The sequence below is a fragment of the Xyrauchen texanus genome, chromosome 43 (genome assembly GCF_025860055.1).
Source record: "Xyrauchen texanus isolate HMW12.3.18 chromosome 43, RBS_HiC_50CHRs, whole genome shotgun sequence".
Taxonomy (NCBI): Eukaryota; Metazoa; Chordata; class Actinopteri; order Cypriniformes; family Catostomidae; genus Xyrauchen; species Xyrauchen texanus.
Genome location: NC_068318.1, coordinates 20,368,916 through 20,390,673, shown reverse-complemented (window position 1 = coordinate 20,390,673; position 21,758 = coordinate 20,368,916). Strand labels below are relative to the sequence as shown.

Genomic DNA, 21,758 nt, shown 5'->3' with positions numbered 1-21,758 from the left:
TAAACTTGATGATCCATGTTATCCTAACGTCATCTTGTGTGCTTGAAAGGAAGCAATGGAATCTGACCTTTAAGCAGTTAACGTGGTCATTATCACACATTTGCTCTTAAATATTTCTTATTCATCTTCTATCATAACGTTTCTTTGTTTCTCAATTATTATTCATTTCCAGGTTTAGTTACATTTTGAATGACATATTTTCAATGTAGACTCGACTTGAACCCCACTGTATACCATGGAACTGAATAATTAACATATTCACATACAGGTATGGTGATATTTACTGCAAAGCACTTCAAAAATAGCATGCTATTAGTATGGTACATGTTCAAATAAATATAGTATAACCATTGTTCATTTAAAACAAAATGCATTCCCAATTTACCTTGTCAAAAAAAAAACAACTTACCATGTTACTTTTTGTTGCTTTAGGAGTGATTTTCATGAACCTTGTTGAATGAGACCGAGGTTCTGCCAACAGCTGTGAGTTAAATATATTTCTGTCAGTAGTAGTTGTCATCACCCTGTTCCCTGGAAATTGCAGCACTTTACTATAAATCAACAAAACTCGGAATACAAACATTATGAAGGCGTTGTATTCTAGCATTTGCACTTGAATGAATATTTAGAACATTTAGAATATTCCCTATACAAGTGTGTGTGTGTGTGTGTGTGTGTGTGTGTGTGTGTGTGTATGAGACAGTTTTCCTCCAGCTACTTACAGAGTATTCAGAGTATTTCTACGATGTAATTTTGCCATAATCAGCTTTGAATCACGTTTGTGAATGATGTGAGGGAAAAAGGTTGTTAGTCTATTTAATCAGTTTGATTTAAAGCCTCTTGTGTTTCTGAAATAACGCACCTGGCTTCCATCAATAAAGGAATCATACTGCATTTCTCTATATAAAGCCTTCCATCGGCCTTAGAAATGGCAAATTTAGTTTAAGAGTTTGTGAAGTTCACACAAATTATGCCAAATGTGCCAAAGCTCCTGAAATAAAATTGAAATTATACCCTTGAGCACTCTGAAACTGTCACCAACTATGAATATATAAATGTCATAGTTGGGACAGCATACCATGATATTATGATTTTAAATTGGATCTGAATTTTGTATGTCTCCGAAAAGTGAATCTCACTCAGAAAAAAGCATAACATGTTATGAGCTTTTGAAACCTTAAAATATTTTTATACAGAAGTTTCTATTTTTATAGTGTCTTTAAATAATATAATACAGAGAAAGGTTCAAGAGAATGTAGGTTTGTATTTATTAATTTTGTTGTTTTGAGAATTTTACATTTGGCACATTGTTGTTCCATTGTCTCATACTCTGAGACTTGTTTACATAACAAATGTTTTTAGATTTCAGATTCTATTTGTCGCTGTATTAATTATAAGAAAACTATTCTCTCACAATGACAAAAACTTTTAGGCAGAAATACACAGGTTGGGTAAATGATTGTTTTCAAATTACTACTAACCCAAACATACCACTAAAAGAAAACATTATGTATTTTTAGAATAAAACTAAATAATAATTAATTTCTCAAACTAACTTTCTCTTTTGGGGACATCACACACACACACACACACACACACACACACACACACACACACACACACACACACACACACACACAGGTTACTTAGGCTTCTCACCACAACACCATTCCTCAACGTGCCATACTATACTATACTCTATTATACTCTATTCTATTAAGCAATACTATATCACCAGCAACCCTAAACTTGAAGCCCATTGGCCAGGTGCACACAAATACACAGTCATTCTCATCTCCCCTCCCTGTCCCTTAACTCTCCAAACAATGACCCTCTAATCGTGTGTGTCATTTTGGGTTGTGGGCGGGTTTGAGCTGTGAGTCAGATCTGTACCTGCTTGGGGCTCTGAAACCACATTCAAGACACACAAAGGAAACAGCCAATTCATACAAGTGATGTGACAGGTGTGAGTTTGCGTGCAGACATGTTTCTTCGGTGCTAAAGGTGACAGATGTAATGATGTGAGGCACCAAGATGTGTCTTCATACCTACAGCCGGTTACAAAAACACCTGAAGTTTGGAAAACCCTTAGTAACAATAGTCTTACAATTCTAACTAAGGGTTTTCTTAACTTAAGGGGTTTCTTGCAACTGATCTCTGATACTGTTATCATTTTCCTTGAATTTCAGTTCATCCTTTCATATCCTTCTTGTACTGATGGAGAGAAAGTAACTCTTGATGTTTAAATAGCTTGTTTTTCACGCGACACCTCTGTCCATGTTCGTGCACAAAAGCTCTTTTCATTTTCTGGGTGAAGTTATCAATGGAACATTATTTTCATTGATTCATTGTTCCAACTCATTCACCAGAAGGTCAATGACACAACAAGCATCCCGTGACTGACTCGTTGCCGAAAAACTCAATCAAAGAGGAATTTGTAAATAGCCTTTTTGTGCTTGTATGTGTGTCTTTGTGCATGCGTATATCTGTTGTATACGAATTTCCATTTGTTCATTTTGCTGAGATTTTTAGTCATAAAAATACATAATCGGTTACTGGATTTTGCCAATGTTAGACATATCTCATACAGCAACAATCACACACACTCAAGTATAATGTGAGGCTTAATGAAGACTTAATCCAGTCTTATAAAGAATTATTTGCTAAAAAAAATTATGTTTTTTTATTTGTATGACATTTAGTTGAAATATCCAATCCTATGAATGTCGCATCATTCTTTGTCAATACATTTTAGTCTTCTTTCTGCAGCATTCTTTTTTTTTCTGACGTCACCTGCAAATCAACAGTTGTCCAAAAATATTTGTTTGGAGATGGAACAATGTAACCAATGCCTAGATAATTTGGATATTTGTAGTCAGCAATTTTGAAGCCAATAGATTATGAATTATAGAGACACTGGTGTCTGTTTGACGTCTTTAGAATAGGACACTCCCTACTCTCCTGACAGATCAAAACAACTGCTGTATTAAATTACAAGGCCTTTAATTGTCCTGAAACTTTAGATTAGCCCTTGACATCAGTTTTCTTTATGTTTTTTTATTTTAATATTTTTTATTCAATATAGATTTACAGGGACAGTGTACATCAATAAACATTCATGTATGTGTGCCAGTTAAGCTATTACAGCTCATTTTAAAATTTGTATCCATGGGCAGGTATTCCATCAAAAAGGCACATAGATACAAATTTAAAAGGGCAGATATTACATAAAAAAAACCCTGATACAATCCTTAAAACCCATGTGGAAATAAACAGCACAAAATATTATCATATACAGTATACTGTATATACACAAAAGATGCCAATATTTTGAAAGCATATTTGATTCACATTTGATGGCATTAATGGAGTATGATCACACCGTTAATTTTCTTTTAACCGTGATTTTAAAGTGCATATGAATGAGTGATATGTTTTACAATTCCTTAAATGAACTGGTCAAATATTTCATGTCCGACTTGCTCTTACAGCAAAACTGGACTGTCAAAAAGCTGACCTTCGCATAGGTACTTCACAGTCCCCTCTAACAATAGATCTGGTGGATCTACGTGTTATTCTTTGTGTTATAAAATCTGTAATAGGAGAAGGAGCTAAACCATGCAAGAGCTTTTATAAAGGACCAGAATCAGAATGTAAGACTACATGGGTCATTCCTGTTATGTAGTACATTTTTATGTCCCCATCGAATACTAAACTAAACAATACTAACAGTTTAAAAAGATGGAAATCTAATTAGCTTTATTTTCTCACAATATCACAGTAAAGTCAACACAGTGGTGAACTTTAATTCATTTCTACTTTGGTTTGAGATATTGTTGCTATTTTTCCATGTGCCTGTGTGCTATGCACTAACATAAATAAACCTGCCAATTTATTAAGAAATATTCCGGGTGTTTCTTATTTATTTTTTCCTTTCTCTAATCAAAATGTTTTGAACAAAGCATGTTATCTTGGAAACATTGTTTTCATTGGTTATCATTTATAGGTTTTTCCTATGTCGTCAATATCACCTTACGTCCTGTGAGCCTTTTATCATATCAAAGCCAGTTCCTTAATGACATCATCCTCCAGGAAGTGACATCATTTTTGGTAGGAAAACAACAGCACAAACATGAGCGAGTATTAGCAATTTTTTTTTGCATATTTCTGAAAGTCTTGTATAACCTTTAATAGACAAACTTCCTTGAAGTTCAACACTGGCATTAGTTACAGAGCTCATAGTGTGATACATAATGCAGGAATGGCCCATATGTGTAAATTTCAAATCTCTTTTGCTAGTCGATCAGTGCACTTTGTGTTTATTTGTTTTTCATGTTTTGTCAGTAACAGAATGACAATTACATTCAGTTTATGGCCTTTTTCATTTAATAACTTCACCTCTTTGTCTTTGGGCCGCATGCATGTGTGTTCCGGTGGCATTGGAGAGGGTGGAGAAACCAGAATGAGCTAATGTGGTTAAAATTCCTACATTGATAAATCATGGACTAACCCCACATATATACACATACACACAGTCACCGAGCCCCCACACCCAACCACACATTATTTCAACCCAGGGGATGCTGTCTCATAGTCAACTCCTCAAACACACACAAATACACACTGTCTGTAACACAGATTGAACATCCCACGTCTTCAGGGATTGTTTATCCTCCGTCTACAGATGACTTGCTCACATCATGCAAAAATAAGTTAAAATAACAAAATGATAAAAACCATTAGCTCACAAATTGACAAACTGTTTATTTTTTTTTTATCTACATTTTTTTCTCCTAACCAGCTGAATACAGTATATACAGTAGAGACAATTTATGGGTTGTTAGCAAGCCATTCATTGGTTGATATCCCCTGAGAAGTTTAAAGAGTTTTGTTGATTCAATATGACAATTTACATCAAGTAATTACAGTGGAAGTCAGAAGTTTACACACCTTAGCCAAATACATTTAAACTCAGTTTTTCCACAATTCCTGACATTTAAATGTAGAAAACATTTCCTGATCAGTTAGGATCACTCGTTTATTTTAAGAATGTGAAATATCAGAGTAATTTTAGAGAGAATGATATTTTTCAGCTTTTATTTCTTTCATCACATTCCCAGTGGGTCAGAAGTTTACATACACTTTGTTAGTATTTGGTAGCATTGCCTTTAAATTGTTTAACTTGGGTGAAACTTTTTGGGAAGCCATCCCAAAATGCTCTCACAATAAGTTGCTGGAATTTTGGCCCATTCCTCCAGACAGAACCGGTGTAACTGAGTCATGTTTGTAGACCTCCTTGCTTGCACACGCTTTTTCAGTTCTGCCCACAAATGTTCTATCAGATTGAGGTCAGGGCTTTGTAACGGCCACTCCAACACCTTGACTTTGTTGTCCTTAAGCCATTTTGCCACAAATTTGGAGGTATGCTTTGGTGTCATTGTTCATTTGGAAGACCCAATTGCGACTGAGCTTTAACTTCATGGCTGATGTCTTGAGATGTTGCTTCAATATGTCCACATATTTTCCTGCCTCATGATGCCATCTATTTTGTGAAGTGCACCAGTCCCTCCTGCAGCAAAGCCCCCCCACAACATGATGCTGCAACCCCAGGGTTCACGGTTGGGATGGTGTTCTTCGGATTGCAAGCCTCACTCTTTTTCTTCCAAATATAACGTTGGTCATTATACATTTTTGTTTCATCAGACCAGAGGAAATTTCAACAAAAAGTAAGATCTTTGTCCCCGTGTGCACTTGCAAACTGTAGTCTGGCTTTTTTTATGGCAGTTTTGGAGCAGTGGTTTCTTCCTTGCTGAGCAGCCTTTCAGGTCATGTCGATATAGGACTCATTTTACTGTGGATATAGATACTTGTCTATTTGTTTCCTCCAGCATCTTCACAAGGTCCTTTGCTGTTGTTCTGGGTTGATATGCAAACTATGTTCATCTCTAGGAGGCAGAATGCATCACCTTCCTGAGCAGAATGATGGCTGCATGGTACCATGGTGTTTATGCTTGCGTACTATTTTTTTTACAGATGAACGTGGTACCTTCAGGTGGAAAGGGTGTGACATAATTTTCTGGAATTTTCCAAGCTGCTTAAAGGCACAGTTAACTAAGGGTATGTAAATGTCTGACCCACTATAATTGTGATAGTCAATTCAAAGTGAAACAATTTGTCTGTAAACAAGTGTTGGAAAAATTACTTTTGTCATGCACAAAGTAGATGTCCTAAACAGCTTGCCAAAATTATAGTTTTCTAATATTAAATCTGTGGAGTGGTTAAAAAATGAGTTTTAATGATGTCAACCTAAGTGTATGTAAACTTCTGACTTCAACTGTACATCTGCAATTTTCTAAACTTTTCTTCTTAAACCTATATCAAAATTCTGCTTTGTTAACACTTTATTTTAACTTTAATTAATTACATTTACAGACATTTTTACACTTTAAAGTCAAACTGTGAAGTTGATCTGACCTTACTTTTGTAGGTATAAATAATGTAGGTTGATTCAGTATTTTGAACTTAAATGTATTTTTACCTTTATATATATATATGAAAATAAAAACACATATATAAATGTGAAAATGCACATATATTTTTAGATAGATTTATATTACTAATCTGTTAACAGTTATTTAATGTTTGAATGACTAATTATAGTTATTATAAAGTTATTTATATTTAAAATTTTTGCATGCAGTGTATTTAAAAAAAAAAATTAATAATTTTTCCTTGAGATGAATTACACAAACAAACAATCAGACCTATGAGAGAAGTATTCTCAGAGCAGTAATAATTTATCAGATCACTTTCATTTTTCATTACACAACAGTTGTTGCACGAGCCCAGCAGTTTGAAAACAGTCAGTTGCCAGTCCAGAGAACATAACTGAGGGTTACCAGACACCAGCTCTTTCCCTCCCATGTGGCGGAGTTGGCTGCATCTTCTGTTTGAATGTGTGTACACTTTACTAGTGATCTCGCCTTTCTTTATAGCACAGCCCCCAGTTTCTGCGGGCTGCCACAAGAATGTCCGCTATTTTCTTTCCATTATCCCATGGCTTAGGCCTCTGGGCCTCTGTTTGTTGCAGACAGCTATTGTGGAGAAAAAAAGACAAGTATTACGCCATTTTATAGACTGCACAGCTGCTGACATAATTGAACTTTTTTTTTCGTCGTGGAACATCAGGAGGGTAAACGGCTCTCTGTGTAGATGCCGTTATTCCACCAACTCTCTTTTTCCTCCCATTCTTCCATAATTCACTCCCCTTTTCTTCACTGATTTCCTCCTTCTCCCCTCCTTTAGTCTTGTTAATGCTAGTTAGTTATGGACTCCCACTCAGTTTAAGAGTCAAGTCTGATTCTCAGTTTCTCAGTGTGTCAGGGATTCATTTAATCTACCACCTATGAATCTGCTCTTAAACTCCATACAGCAGATGCGAAACTTGCTATTCTAAGCTACTGCTAAACTATTTTAAACATTTGTATTTCTATGCTTTGTATAACTATTATAAATGCAGATTTTATTATTTTAAATGAGTGATACTACATGAAAAATTTGACAGAAATTGTCAAACCCCATTTAGCAAGCTAAAATATGATAAAAAAAACTTTACAGAAATACTTATGAGTTACCGCACCTGAATTATAAATAAACTGCTTATATAAACTATGTATAAAAACATTTGCTTAAACATTTTTATTTTTAAACCTAAAATCTTAAAATAAAACATTTATATTCATGTAATTTGTTACGTGAAAATGTCTAATTGTTCTCATATACCTGTTTTGTTTCTTAAGGTTGCTTTAAAGTATAGATAAATGATACATTCAGGTGTTTTTTCAACTTCAGACACTTTCTTGTCCCAAGGGTTGATTTGTATTGGAATTTTTATTTTTATTTTTGTTATATGAAGTTACACATTAAAAACTGACTTGGAAACTTTTTAGCAAGCCTTCGTCATTTATTTTTGGTACTTTTTAAATGCCTTCTCTGTGTATATTTTTACTGATTTAGCCTTGTCCCAGACCCGGTCGTCCAATATTAAACTATGGAAATCCATTATAAAAATACAACTGATTACATGATTAGAATTCAAGTCAAGTCAAGTCAAGTGGTCAGCTATGATAACCAAAGCAAAGAGTGAAATAAATACAAACTACATTATATATATTGTTTGTTAAAATGTTTTCTATCAATTTTTACAAAATTACTGTCCATAGTTGTGCGTCATTTTCACTACACCAAACCATTTTGAATTAATGTTACATTTATATAGTGCTTTTCTGACAATTAAAGCAAGTAAAACTTGGGTTTATGCTTAGATTTTTAGAACAGTCATACATTCTCTTTTTACTTCTTAGTGTCCAAAAAATAAAGTGTCTTTCAAGACAATGGGAGACCTGAAAATTAATTTTAAAAGCTCAAGTGTTAATATCATTCTAATGCATGCAACAGCTCACAATAATACAGATAGTATGTTCTTTTGCGATGTGGTAGAAGGGAGCCTACATATTTCTGCCTTTCTCACTCTTACAATTCTTTTAAAATGGAATATTTAATCACTGAATTACAACATCTCCCCCCACCCCGATTGGCGTAACAGGCAGTTGCGACAAATCCTCTCTTAGGTAGAAACCGTACCTCACCAGAATCGCTTGCATTGTTGTGTAATCATCACAAACACAATAGATTTGAGGAAGTTCTGGCCATTGCTCAATATCAGGAATGCTCTGACTCATTAAGTCCTTTATGAAAACCTTAGAACACGAATGACAGTTTGGTATGATAGCTTTGATGATTCGGACTCCCTGATGTATTCCTGAGTGGAGATGAGCTGCCGGTATTAATGCAGTGATAAGAGGAGCTTCTCTGGTATTTTGCTGGCCTGGTTAGTTCTGCTGGTTTTGCCCTACTTTGTACCGGAAGTCAGGGCCCTGCCCTATTGCAAAAGGCTTTTTCAGTGTTGAATTGCATCATTCTACACTTGCTTGTTTGTAGAATATGTGTCAGAGGGCACTCCTCTCTTACACCCTGTTAAACAATCATTCAGCCATAAACAAACGACACCTGAAAGGACCACATCTGTTTACAGAGTGAAAGGCCCAGTGTGTGTATGTGTGTACAAGTAGAAGCATGTGAATTCTGTGTTGGAGCATCCCATCTTCAATTCAAACATTGTACTCTTCCCGATTTGTTGGGACAAGCTTAATGTTGATCATCAGCTGTGTGTGTGTGTGTGTGTGTGTGTGTGTGTGTGTGTGTGTGTGTGTGTGTGTGTGTGTGTGTGTAAGATGTGTTGAAACAAGTTCAGAATTTAGCATCAGAATTTCGTTCTTTCCTTGATGTGCCATCCCGAACACTGCACGTGTTTTTGCTTTTTCCCTTTCCCCGTTTTGAATAAAATAGCAGCTGCGTGAGTTTTACACGGCTGCTTGTCAAATACTGTAAGTGAATAAATTGACAGGAAATATTGATCTTAGTTGACACTATTTTATAATTTGAGAAGAAAAAAGCCCAGAGTGATAGTCATGAAACTAGCACAGTGTAGGAGCTTGATTGCTAGCAACAACTCATGTTGTTCTGAACCTGTATGGAGCACAAATGATGTTAAGGACTGACAGCTTCAGTCACCATTCACTTTCATTGTATTTTCATACAAGGTGACTAAGGCTGTCCTTCTGCCTAAAATCTCATTTTGATCTCTATATAAGATAGAAAGTCAGATATGGGGGTCAGTAAATTACAGAATTCTCATTTTTGGGAGAACTATTCCTTTAACTAATTTTTATGAGGCCTATTTCTGACTGAGATCACAGGGTCACTCTGTCTCATGTCCCCGCCCACTCTCACCATGCTACCTCCCTATATGGAGCAACAGTTGGCTGGTGACACATCATTTCTGTATTTGTGATATGAATGGATTGCAGAGAAGCAATGAGTGTGTGTTCCTGTGCTTTTGTGTGTAGTGTGTGTCAGTGTACTGTATAATGGAAAGTTCTCATTCATGCTTCTCTGCCTTTATGTCAGAGTGTGTTTGGCACAGGTGCAGGACTCACCCTTAGTAACGGTCTTTTCTTCCCCAGAGTTTCTTTTCCTCCTTTGATCCAGCACTCTTTCTGCCCCCTGGGTTTCCAATTATCACCCCCCACCATTTCTGCCTCCCACTCATTTGTTACAAGTAATTGCAGATCACATTATGTCACTCCATCGACAGCATGTGGGGCTTAATGTTTGTTACCTAAAAATTACATTCGACTCATCCCTCGTTCATTAAAAAAGCAAAAATCGCAGTTACAGTAAGGCATTTAATGGACGTGGATGGGTTCAGTCCATAAATGTTAAAATACTCAGTAAAATACACATGTAGAGTAGGAATCATTCTTGAAGTTTACACTTGAGCATATCTATCACAGTACTAATTATCCTTTGATTTTCCTTTGCAGGGTCCTCACATAGCCATGACTTATGACACTACATGTTCATGAATGGACTTCTTCTGGACTTCCCTGAACCACCATACCCTGACCTCATCTACTACCCCCAAGTGGGCACTGCAAAGGGGCAGAAGGGAAAAGGGATAGAGGCATTTCTCCGTTGGCGATCATCTCTAAGTCATCTGAATGCACATCTATGAGTGAGTAGGGCTAAGATACACTGCAAAAGACATTAGAATCCTTCAGATTATGGTTTCTGTAAGTATTAAAATGTATGAGTGTTTCAAAGAGTCTTTGGATCGAAAAGGTATTTTAAAGAGGATGTTTATGGTGCAACAGCATTATAATTCATGGCCCAGTTTTATGTGATTAATACTGACATGTGATTTCATTGAGATCTATTTTTTTCTGAATGATAACTGTGATGTGGGGAAAGAACCTGTCAGTGTTTGTGTATTTCCCCACTGATGCTTACTAGCGGTTTCACACTTCACACATCAGACATGTGGTTTAGCCGTTTTTTTTAAATGTGTAGTACAGCCTGTTCTTTAGAACACACATATACGCATGACCCAATGAGGAAGTGATTCTACTGACAGGGCAAAGATGGTACAGACTGAACTAGATTTGTTCTTTCTGTCCTTCCTGCCATTTACCTCATTTTTATGTGCGTATGCAGAATACTTGCTTACTGTTGTTTACTATTGTGGCTTTAGCCAGTTTAGTCATCAGGATCAGGTAGCCAATCTTGAGATAATTAAATGATTGCACCACTAGCATCACCAAATGGAAATAAAAATATACATTTCTTAAGCTAAAATAATGATTATTTTCAAAAGGTTTTCCCAAACACTCCTCTAGTCTTTCATTGGCCAGACAAACAGGTAGCTCCACCCAAAGCTCACGCTATACAAATAGTTTGTCTCTGAAAAGTTGTAACTGTACTTTATGGTTGGATAGGAGGAATAAATACATCACCATTGATCTGAGCTATTTTGAAGAAAATGTCATCTTCACAGCAGAGGATTTCCCCTAAAGATAAGAATCTTCTGTTAGAGTACCTAGAAAAGGCAGTTTGCTACCTTGCGTTATTGTGCAAGTAGCACACCCAGTCTTCATGTATCTCTCCAGACTTTCACTGATTTGTGCATTTTGAAGTCACGCAGCTCATACTTCAATGCAAATCTACAACTGAATCTTAAACAAGTAGACTGTATGATTGTCTGGTTGATGCAAAACACTGATGCATGATGCAGGACAAACAGTTATTTGTTCTAGGAAAGGCTGATTACTGAGAAAAACAGCACATTTGGCCCGCAAATCTGAGAAACGAGAACGTGTGTTTGTAGCATCCAGTAAATGATGCTCTTGAGCTATTTTTCATGTTCCATTCATCAGAAATGGGAAGTGCTTTCGGGTATCTGTGATATCATTGTCACCTCATGTCTCTCAACATGATATGTGCAAAATAGAGTTTCTCCAGAACTTTCTTAAACACAGAAATTCGCCACACTGGTGGTGCTAAACCACTGAGATGTCATCACATTTTTATTAGCCTTAAAAAGTATTTATTTAAGACTTCAAGTCTAAATCCTGTTATATTCAGGAAGGCAGACCCACCATATAAAAGCAGGGATATTGAGACATAACCTCCAAATGCAGAAACTGATATTCGGGTTTCTGATATTCCCTCTTTATTGCGGAGTAAATATGTTTTGCAGGATTAGATTTTTATGAGTTAGTAGTATATTTATTTTAAATATTAAATTCAGCACAGCATATTTTCCTTGAAGATATCATTTTTGTCGGACCAATGGCTTGCAATATGGAGGTTCGAGTCCAGCATGCATCATGTTTTCCTTTCATTCTATACTCCCTTAACAAAAAGGCCAAAATGCCCATAAAATAAAGGCACACTTTGAGTGAGCTTAAAGTAAGAATAAGTAAAAAGGTAAAAATGCTGTGATCTTGTAACCAATGTTTGTGCTTGTTTATCACCTGATTCACTAAATTAATTATGCGGATCAAGCAACGACACAAATATGGATGCAAAATCTGTGCTAAACGCAATTTGCATGCTGCAATTTCGATCTCACAGGCTGGTTCTGAGCTCAAGTATTTACCTTTGGGTATTGTATTGTAATTACCTATGTATTTTTTGAATGAGACGTGCCGGTACAATCAGGATGACACAGGATCAGGATGCCTTCACCGAGGGGGATATTTCTACAGATGAAAGCCTTCAGTTTCACTTTACTACTCACACAATGCCATATTAAGGTTTGAAACATTATTATAGTGATTGTACTTTATCTGCTTGTTACGTCTTTTCTATTGTTGAGCACTGGTTGAGTTTAGGCATAAATGTGCGGTTGGGTGCTTAAAAATATCCATAAATAGTGTAATATATATCACATCATGAATATCTAAGTATCTCTTTCATGTTTTATATTGTTGATTATCGGTTAGGTTTAGAAATGTGGTTGGGTTAGGGGATCTAAAATATGATATATGATTGTATAATGTAATATCACACTAATATATTTATAAGTATTATAAAACTTTGAGGGTAAGCACACAAAATAATATTCAAATATTGCTAACTGACGAAAAAATGTTTCTTGGTGAAAACTATGGGGTTTCTTACCACGTAATTGAGAAGACACCAGGGGGCACCTTTGGCGTCATCATGCAGACTCGGACAGCTTCTGCACAAGTGTCAAAATTGGTGCGGGACTGGGAACGAGTTGTATATATCGGATCATGCAGCAGACCACCACGGCTCAATCTGCCGGGACTGAATTGAACAGCAACACTCCACTACTGTAATCCAGACGACTGAATGATCTTTTTAACATGACAGATGATAGAGCACTGGACTACACTGCTCATTTAGGTATATGCCAGGTTAAAGTGCTCTTTTGATCATTATTTGATGAATTACTGTGGCCATGATTGATTTGAAATATACACCAACATCTATTTTAACCCTTGTGTTGTGTTCGTTTTGTTTTAACACATTTTGTGTTACCGGTCAAAAATGACCGGGCCACTAAGATTGTTTATAAATCTCCCATATTACATTTATTTTCACAATATATTGCATTAGATATTTTTATCAACTTCTTTTTTAGTAATTATGACAGGTTTTGTACTCCTTTTTTTGAACACATTCTTTAAAAAATTATATTTATATTGATAGAATGATTCATTGAACTGAGCTTAGAGGTCCAAATATGTGTCATTTTAAAGCTTAGAATCTTGACTTTTCAATACATATAGCTGATCCTACCAACTATTAAGGAATGTTGTTTCATTCTCATCATTTGCAAATTTGTTATCACAATAAATATATTCAGAATTGGTCAATCCAAAAAGAAGATGAAAAAGTAATGTGTTATATTGTTGGAAAGATCTCAATTTGTAGAATGCAATGAGCAAATTTGTTTCACTCAGAGGCCAAACTGCAGTGAGTATTAGTGTATGAAATTCCTACTGACACACATTAATATAATAAACAGGAGTATCTTTTTGGCATGTTTTTCCTTATTTCTGAAACATACTTATAACGTAGATAATGAAATAACTTACATATACAGACATATCCCGAATGACATAACAGACTATCCTGATTCAAATGAGCGCAAACGCAACATAATATGATAAGTAGATTTTTAAATATTGATAAAAGAGTGTACATGGAAAGACAATGCACAAAAGGGCACTCATCACACATTGTGGGTTTGGGTGGTTTACGGGACAATTCTTTAGGTTTCAAACTGGTAATTACAAGGGTAAAACGCATCCATATATGTGCTCATCTAAAGGATTGTGATGTTCTTGAACACTTAATATTTCTGTATTTTGTATGCTAATTCATTCATTTCCAATGGCCAGTAATTTGTGACTAGAAACACAAGTGTAACAAAGTAAAATAAAACAAAAAAATGTAAAGAACATTTTTTTTTCAGATACCATATGTGAACAAAGTCAAGGAATTATGTTCCATGTGAATAAAAAAAAATAACAAATTATATATATATATATTAGTGGTTTTATTGATTTTCCTAAACCATCTTTAAGTCTCAAGTACCAAAAAAAGAGTTTATCGGGTCCTTTGCATTCGGAGGTTTATCGGGTCCTTTGCATCCATTTCAGTAAAGCAAGCAATCAGGGTCGTAATCAAAACACCTGGCAAAGCCAGACTGTCTGCCAAGCTACACCCAGTCCCATGAGACTGGCAATGTCATAATCATTGGCAGGGGCTATTATAGGGGAGGGGACTTTAACAAGCTTAAACACTCATAGCACATACTGTACACAAACTTGTGTGCTCTTATCTGTTCAAATATGTTAAAGTTAAGTTGCCCCTGAACAGTTAGTGATAGCTTACTTTAGAGTGTGCCACACACAATAATGTGCACACCCATCCATTTTGCAGCAGTGTATCAAGGAGAGTAGAACTCTATCCTGCTGAGCTCATCTGTTCCTGTGCCACCCTGCTAACCCCCTGTAGACATTATTGGGCTTTCCACACTCCCCACCCAAGGGGCAGGTGGAACACATTCACACACACGAATGACACACACTCACACTAACTAAACACCTCCTACCGAGTGGCATTGAATGGGACAGCTGCCCAGGAGATTAGAGCCAACTGCTTTGTGAGTAATGCAGTGTCGGCCACCATCAAAGCCAGTTGTTTTGAAGAGACAGGATGTGAGACAGGATGTCCAGATTAAATAACAGACCTATTAACGTCAGCCTGACAACAACAAGAGATAGGAGAAACTCCTCCAAACTTTTGCCAATGTTTTTACCTAAATAATCTGATATTTTTCAGAGCAATGCTCTTATATAGTGGAGTGGACAGCTAAATTGATCCACAATTATTTGGCTCAGATTAAATGGATAAGGAAAGTGTTAGTTGAGTGATGAATGGATTTTGCCAAAAAAAAAAAAAAGAAAAGGTCTGATGTACATTTTTGTGTAAAAAAAACACTGATTATAATCTATCTGCATTTTTTTAAAAGCACTGGAGATTTGAGTGTGTAAGGAGCTTTTTTAAAAAAAATGTGTTATTTTTCTAGGTAAACCTCAACAAGATGGATGTTTTTGACTGTTGCTATGCACCACATTTAAAAAAATATTTTTTTTATTATTTTCTGTTCTGTTGCATTCTATCTATTTTTCTTTTCTTTTTCTTTTTTTACAGTAGTGTGCCCTTTGTGAACATCACCTTATTAATTTCACTGTATAAGCCTTCAGAGCAGTTGTGTTTGGCATCTCTTTGGTATGGAATCAAAAGGATAAACAGCAGTCACTTTTCTTTTCTGTGAGAGTCTCTCATGTTCATCCCTTTTTATGTAGGGATATGCACAGACATATATACACTCATTTTATGTAATTTTGTCAGTTTGGTGTGTGTGTTCACAGGATGCAGGAAGAGCAACATTGAAGCTACCAGCATGCTTTATGGCAAAAGTTGCAAAGTTGTTGTGGACAACACCGATGATGAAGAATATTTGATGTCTGCAGAGATATTCTACAGAACAATGGTAAGAAAGTATAGGTTGGCTATTTCTCATTTGTTTACAGGGATCAACATTAAGGATATTATTCTGGCCTGGTCTGGCCAATTTGGTTGCTTAGGATTCCTGGCTGGAGTCACTCTGCATGCCCTGGATTCGAACTTGCGACTCCAGGGGTGGTAGACAGCGTCAAAACTCACGGAGCAACCCAGGCCCCTCATCAACATAAGCCTGTTAAATCAGCACAATTTGCAAAAACAACTTTCAATACAGCCCAGAAAATGAAATGTTCATGGAATAAAAACACTTGCGCAAGATCAGCAGTTCCATCAATTGACCCGAAACTCTCTCGCATTGGGCCATTCTTACTGTTTTGTCCTGATTTACCTTTTCCTCCCTCTCACTTCTCCATTTCACCTATCTATTCGCTTTCTTTTGTTTTAGCACTCTTTACTCCTCTATTCTGTCCTTGCATTCAGTCCGTAACACAAACACAAAACCACACCCCCACTTTTCACAAGATCCCTCAAGGAACTCTTTCTTGTTCTCCATAGCCATATTTAGGGACCAGAATATCATAGAGACTTGGGGATGGACCTTTTGACTTGGGTCCACCAATCAACTGCCTAGAATAACCTGGCATCCACATAGCAATACCCTGTCAATCATTCACAACAATTTTTGGGTAGCTCAGTGGTAAAGATGCTGGCTACCATCCCTGGAGTTCGAATCCCATGGTGTGCTGAGTGACTCCTAAGCAACCAAATTGGCCCGGTTGCTAGGTAGGGTAGAGTGACATGGGGTAACCTTCTTTTTTTTACAGTAGTGTCATGGTCGCTATAAAGTGGTTCGTTCTCGGTGGGGCATGTGGTGAGTTGAGTGTGGATGCCACGGTGGATGGCGTGAAGCATCCACACATGCTATGTCTCGTGGCAACGTGCTCAACAAGCCACGTGATAAGATGCGCGGGTTGCCGGTTTCAGACACGGAGGCAGCTGGGATTCGTCCTCCGCCACCCTGATTGAGGCGAGTCACTACATGACTTAAAAGCACATTGGGAATTGGGCATTCCTAATTGGGTGAAGAAAAAACAAAAAACAATCTACTTTCTCTTTCTTGTCTCCCTCAATATAACTCAAAACCTATTTTATCAATACATTTTAAATTTACACAAGCAGCCTTGACTCTAGTAGGTCACAAGCCCTTAATACACCAGGAGAACAATAAGTAGATTTCTACCTGTCATTTAAATACATTACTGTAAGGAATCTTATCACATGCTTTGTTCTTCTGATTAGTCTGCAACCAATTGCTGCCACATGGTTTTGGGAACTGTAATATTAACAGGAAGAGTAGTTTGACCATAATAGCGTCATCCACTCATACAACCAACTGCTCTGGAGTCTGGTGTCAAACTCATGTTCGGACATCTTTTCATATTATTATTGTTCACTAATATGGTAAAACACCTATTCAACTTTATTAACAGATTGTCTGAAATGGTCTCAACCTGCACGTTCATGCTATATAATGGCTTTAATCACTCAAAGTTAGTGACAAAAAGCATTCAATTAAAGTTACTCCTCGTTTATTTAAAAAAAAAAATAATCATTTAGAATGTATTCCAGCCACCCTAAAAGTTCTCTGGAAGCAACCAATAAGATGCTTTAAGCACATTGCGTGTGTGTGTGTCTTCAGATAAGTGTTATGACAGATTTAGGTCTTTCTCAAGCAGTCTTTCTCTTGAATGAGAAGTTTCTAGTCATGTCAGAGTTACAGGGAACCTTTATCTCGGTTGTTGACCTTAAACCATCGCTGATGGAAATACGCATTGTGACTCATTTGCAATGTGGGCATTTTGTTTCTGAATTACTCTGCAGCCAGACAGCCAATTGTTTCACTTACAGAAAAGCTCTCTGCGATTACATCAGCATTAGTGCTCAAATTTAAATTGGAACAACTGTACAGTTTTCAAGTGTACAAATACATTTGTGTGTCTATATACACAATATTTGCTTTAATGGGATTTTTACATCACTGGTCCTGATATTTGTACACCAAGACAGGTCTGGGTACTGTTTAGCCACCCAAAACACATATACTGTAAGTCTATTCTATATAGTATTGTGCATTTCGTTTTTTGTGTATTTAGTCATATATAAAGTTTAGTTGATATTAAATTCTTTAGGGAAGCTGACTTGACATTTTAAACAGTATTTTACTCATTCTTGTATAATAATTATTATGCATGCAACTTTATGAACTCATATTGATTGAGAGACTTAAAATACTTAGACCTAAATACAGTATATAATACTTAATATGAAACTATTAAAGGCAAACATTTGTTTAGAATGGTGAAAAACTTTAAAAAGATGTTGAACAGTAATGTACACTTTCCCTTATACATTCAAATTTTAACCTAAAATCTTGATGTTTTAAAAAAAGTACATGTTATCCATCAAGGACCAAAAAATGTGGTAATGTTTTGTATATGAGTGTTTATGTGTGTGTTTGTTTATGTAACTATTTGTGTCCAGCCGTTCCTCACATTTCTTCACTATACTGGCAAAGCGAAGCAAAGAGAGAGACCAGAGAGAGATACAAGGGCATTGCAAAATTAAACGGAGTGAGAGCTGAAATCAGAGGACTTGACGGATTCAAGATGCGATGTGTCTCTCTTTTTCTGTTTGCTCTTGCTTGCTCTTTTTCTCACTCTCTGTTACCGTCTCCTACTCTCCTATCACAGACTTCTCTCTCTCTCTCTTTCTCTCTTGCTCGTTCTCCCTCTGTGTCGCTGTTTGGTCATTCTGACATTCGCGCCTGGACCACAGCATCTCACTGTGCAGACTGAAGATCGATTTCCCACAAAATGTTCTTGCCTTACTCTTGTCTTCTCAGCAATGCAAACTGAGCTTCATATCATCTGTGATTGAAGACGGCATACTTTCTACTCCTGTTGCATTTTAAATCTACTGAAGAATTCTCTAATTTGTGATCGGCCGCTCTGAATTCATTTGGCTCTCAGAAATCATCCTGCTAACGTTGCGAGCGAAGAGAAGATGAAGTGATCCGACACGATCCTTTTCTCCAATGCAGATTTGAAAAGCTGATTTGAGTTATTTTTGTACTTTTTTTGTACAGGCTGCTATATTTGTCCAAGACAATATCCAAAATAGTGTTGCAGTGTTTTCCCAGAATTGGAGTACAGGAAGCTGATAAATGGTTATTTGTGTGTATGTGTGTCTTTATATATGTCTATGTATGACGTCTGTGGTAGCATAAGAAGCACTCTGTTGAAGACTGTTTTTCAGACTTTCCTTACCCAAAAGGTCAAGGGCACGGGATTGTATGTCAGTGTGTCTGTGTCGTCATGTTGGTTTCTTCAGAGCACCAGACACATCACACGTGTGTAACACACAGTCAGACTGTTATTATCAGCTGCATCCGTTTTAGTCACTAAAATGGAATCATTCTTAATTTTTTCTCCTTGTTCCAGTACATATTGACATTCTTGTGTAAATTATAAGCAACAATTTATTTGACTTATAGTCTGTACACATATTACATTGAACTATTTTAAATCACTACAGTAGTAGCAATAACAATTTGTAAGTACAAGCAGCGCCACAAAATATTTGCACAGTAAATGCATGTACTGCAGTTCACTAGTGTTATAGTAAAACACTGTAAGTGTAGCTGGATTTTCTTTTTTTGAAACAAGTATTAATTACAAAGCAACAAAATTAATTATGTCTTAAATAAAGCAAAACAAACAAACAAACAAAAGGACAAAAAAGTTGCTTCCTTGTTTTTATATACTAGTGGTTAAAAACAAAAAAATCTTTTCCAGCACTGAAAGGGTTAGGTAGTCTGTGAATTCTCCATTGCCAACTCCCAGGCAGTCAAGTAACTAACCTGATTTGGAGGCATCTGTGCTGGGGAAGGGCGTGTATCTGCCGTCCCCTCGCCCTGATTCCTCTCCTCCTCCCGGAGCTGTGGTTAGCCCAGCCCTTATAGGTCACGTGACTTCTCTGAAACTCCCTCCTCCCCCTGCCTCCCCTCATGTTTCCAGTAAACTGCTTGAAAGGAGGGGCTGAGTCAGTCTTCAACCAGCTTCCCTTTGACCATAGCTTGTTAAAGAATTTGTCAACGTGGACTCCAGGGCGCGCATTTTCCCCCTTCTTGTGATAGATAGATTTGATTTTTTTCCCCTCCCTTAAACGATTTCTGGGCCCGATTACGTCAGGCACCCATAATCACTTCCTGTGCTACATTGAAGAGAGAGATAGCGCGCGCGTATCTGTGAGCATTTCACATAATGGACTTTGATATTTGCCGGCATGTGTGCCAGAGGCATTTGTCTTGGTGCCTGTGTGAAACGGTTTCATTCAGAAAAAAGCAAGCCATAATCATCCAGGAAGGGGGAAAAAAGCACAGTACAATTATATTTTTGAACTGATTATGGTCTTCCTCCCAGCCAACAAACTGATTTTCCAGATCGAGTTGGATTATCAGCAATATTTGCTTTTGCAAACTCACTTGCTCCACAAACTGACAAATTAACATTCCATGTAAATGCAACAATAACTTCCCAGCTACTTCATCTAAATCTTTTTTCAGAGGAATTCACAACTATATATGTATATATATATATATATATATATATATATATATATATATATATATATATATATATATATATATATATATATATATAGAGCAATATGGTTATTAAGTTGTGCCATTAGCTGGTTTCAGGTATATTTTGATGGTTTATGTATAGGAATGTTGCTATTGTTACTAAGGTGGTATTGACGTAAGGGGGATCTGGGGAAGAAGGTGTGTTTAAGAAGTAACTTTTAAATGTGGTGTGGGAAGAAGAATATTATTAGGTGTGATTGTGGATTAGGGAAGTCTTAAATGCGTCTTATGCGCATCAGTCTTTGTCATCTCGATCATGACCCACATTAAATATATTACTGTCATTGTATCAAATACAATGTGCCGCCATTGGTGTATGAGTGTGTGTGAATGTGTGTGTGAGTGGGACACAGTGTAAAGCCCTTTGGTAACCTCTAAGGTTAAAAAAGGCGCTATATAAGCAGGGGCGAAACTTTCATCAAAATCTTGAGGGGGACAATAAACATAACAATTCTTAATACACATATTTTAATGATATTTTAGGGGGGGACAACCCTCAGATGGGGGGGTCCTGACCCCCCCGACCCCCCGCGATTTCAACCTATGTATATTATTGCAGACCATTTTCCATTACGTGGAACACCATTTTTTGGTAAAATTTTTTTTTTTAAAACACTGTACAGAGGAATGGCAAATGTATGAGGTTTTGGGCTTTTCCTGGAAATCCATGTCCTAAAATAAGCTAAATGTAAGTTAGAATGTCAAAAATGGCTTCTGTAAAATGATATGCCCTCTAAAATTCTCTACTGAAAAACTTACCAAACCGCCTCTGAAGAAAAACTATAAAACGTGATCATTACAGATATCAAAAGACAGCTTTGGAGACATATCAGAGAGAGCTGAGACTGTCTCCCATGGTTTAACTGAAGGCGCACCTTTGACGAGTCCTCTTAAATGTAATTGCTGGTAAGCCCTGCACCAAGGGACCGCAGGGTCGGAGCTGGTAAATGTGGGAGACTGTGGTGGCTGAACGTTGTGCCAAATGGTAATTTTCCATGTGTGTGAGAAAAATATATAAAAAAGAACAAGCAAACCAAAAAAAAAAACCTAGCCTGGTTATTCATTCGTCATGTCAGATAGGCACTGC

General features: G+C 36.7%; 1 long non-coding RNA gene across 5 annotated transcripts in view; it reads left to right on the top strand.

Annotated features, from left to right (window-relative positions):
• Positions 1 to 21,758, top strand: part of LOC127635557 (uncharacterized) — a 34,594-nt gene that overhangs the window by 3,960 nt on the left and 8,876 nt on the right. For 3 of the 5 annotated variants that reach the window (XR_007969491.1, XR_007969489.1, XR_007969487.1), the window contains exons 2-3: positions 10,446 to 10,636; positions 15,873 to 15,994. This is a non-coding gene — a long non-coding RNA (uncharacterized LOC127635557). Of the gene's footprint in view, positions 1 to 10,445; positions 10,637 to 15,852; positions 15,995 to 16,790; positions 16,991 to 21,758 lie in introns of those variants that run through there. The other 2 variants (XR_007969488.1, XR_007969490.1) reach the window with 2 other exon arrangements.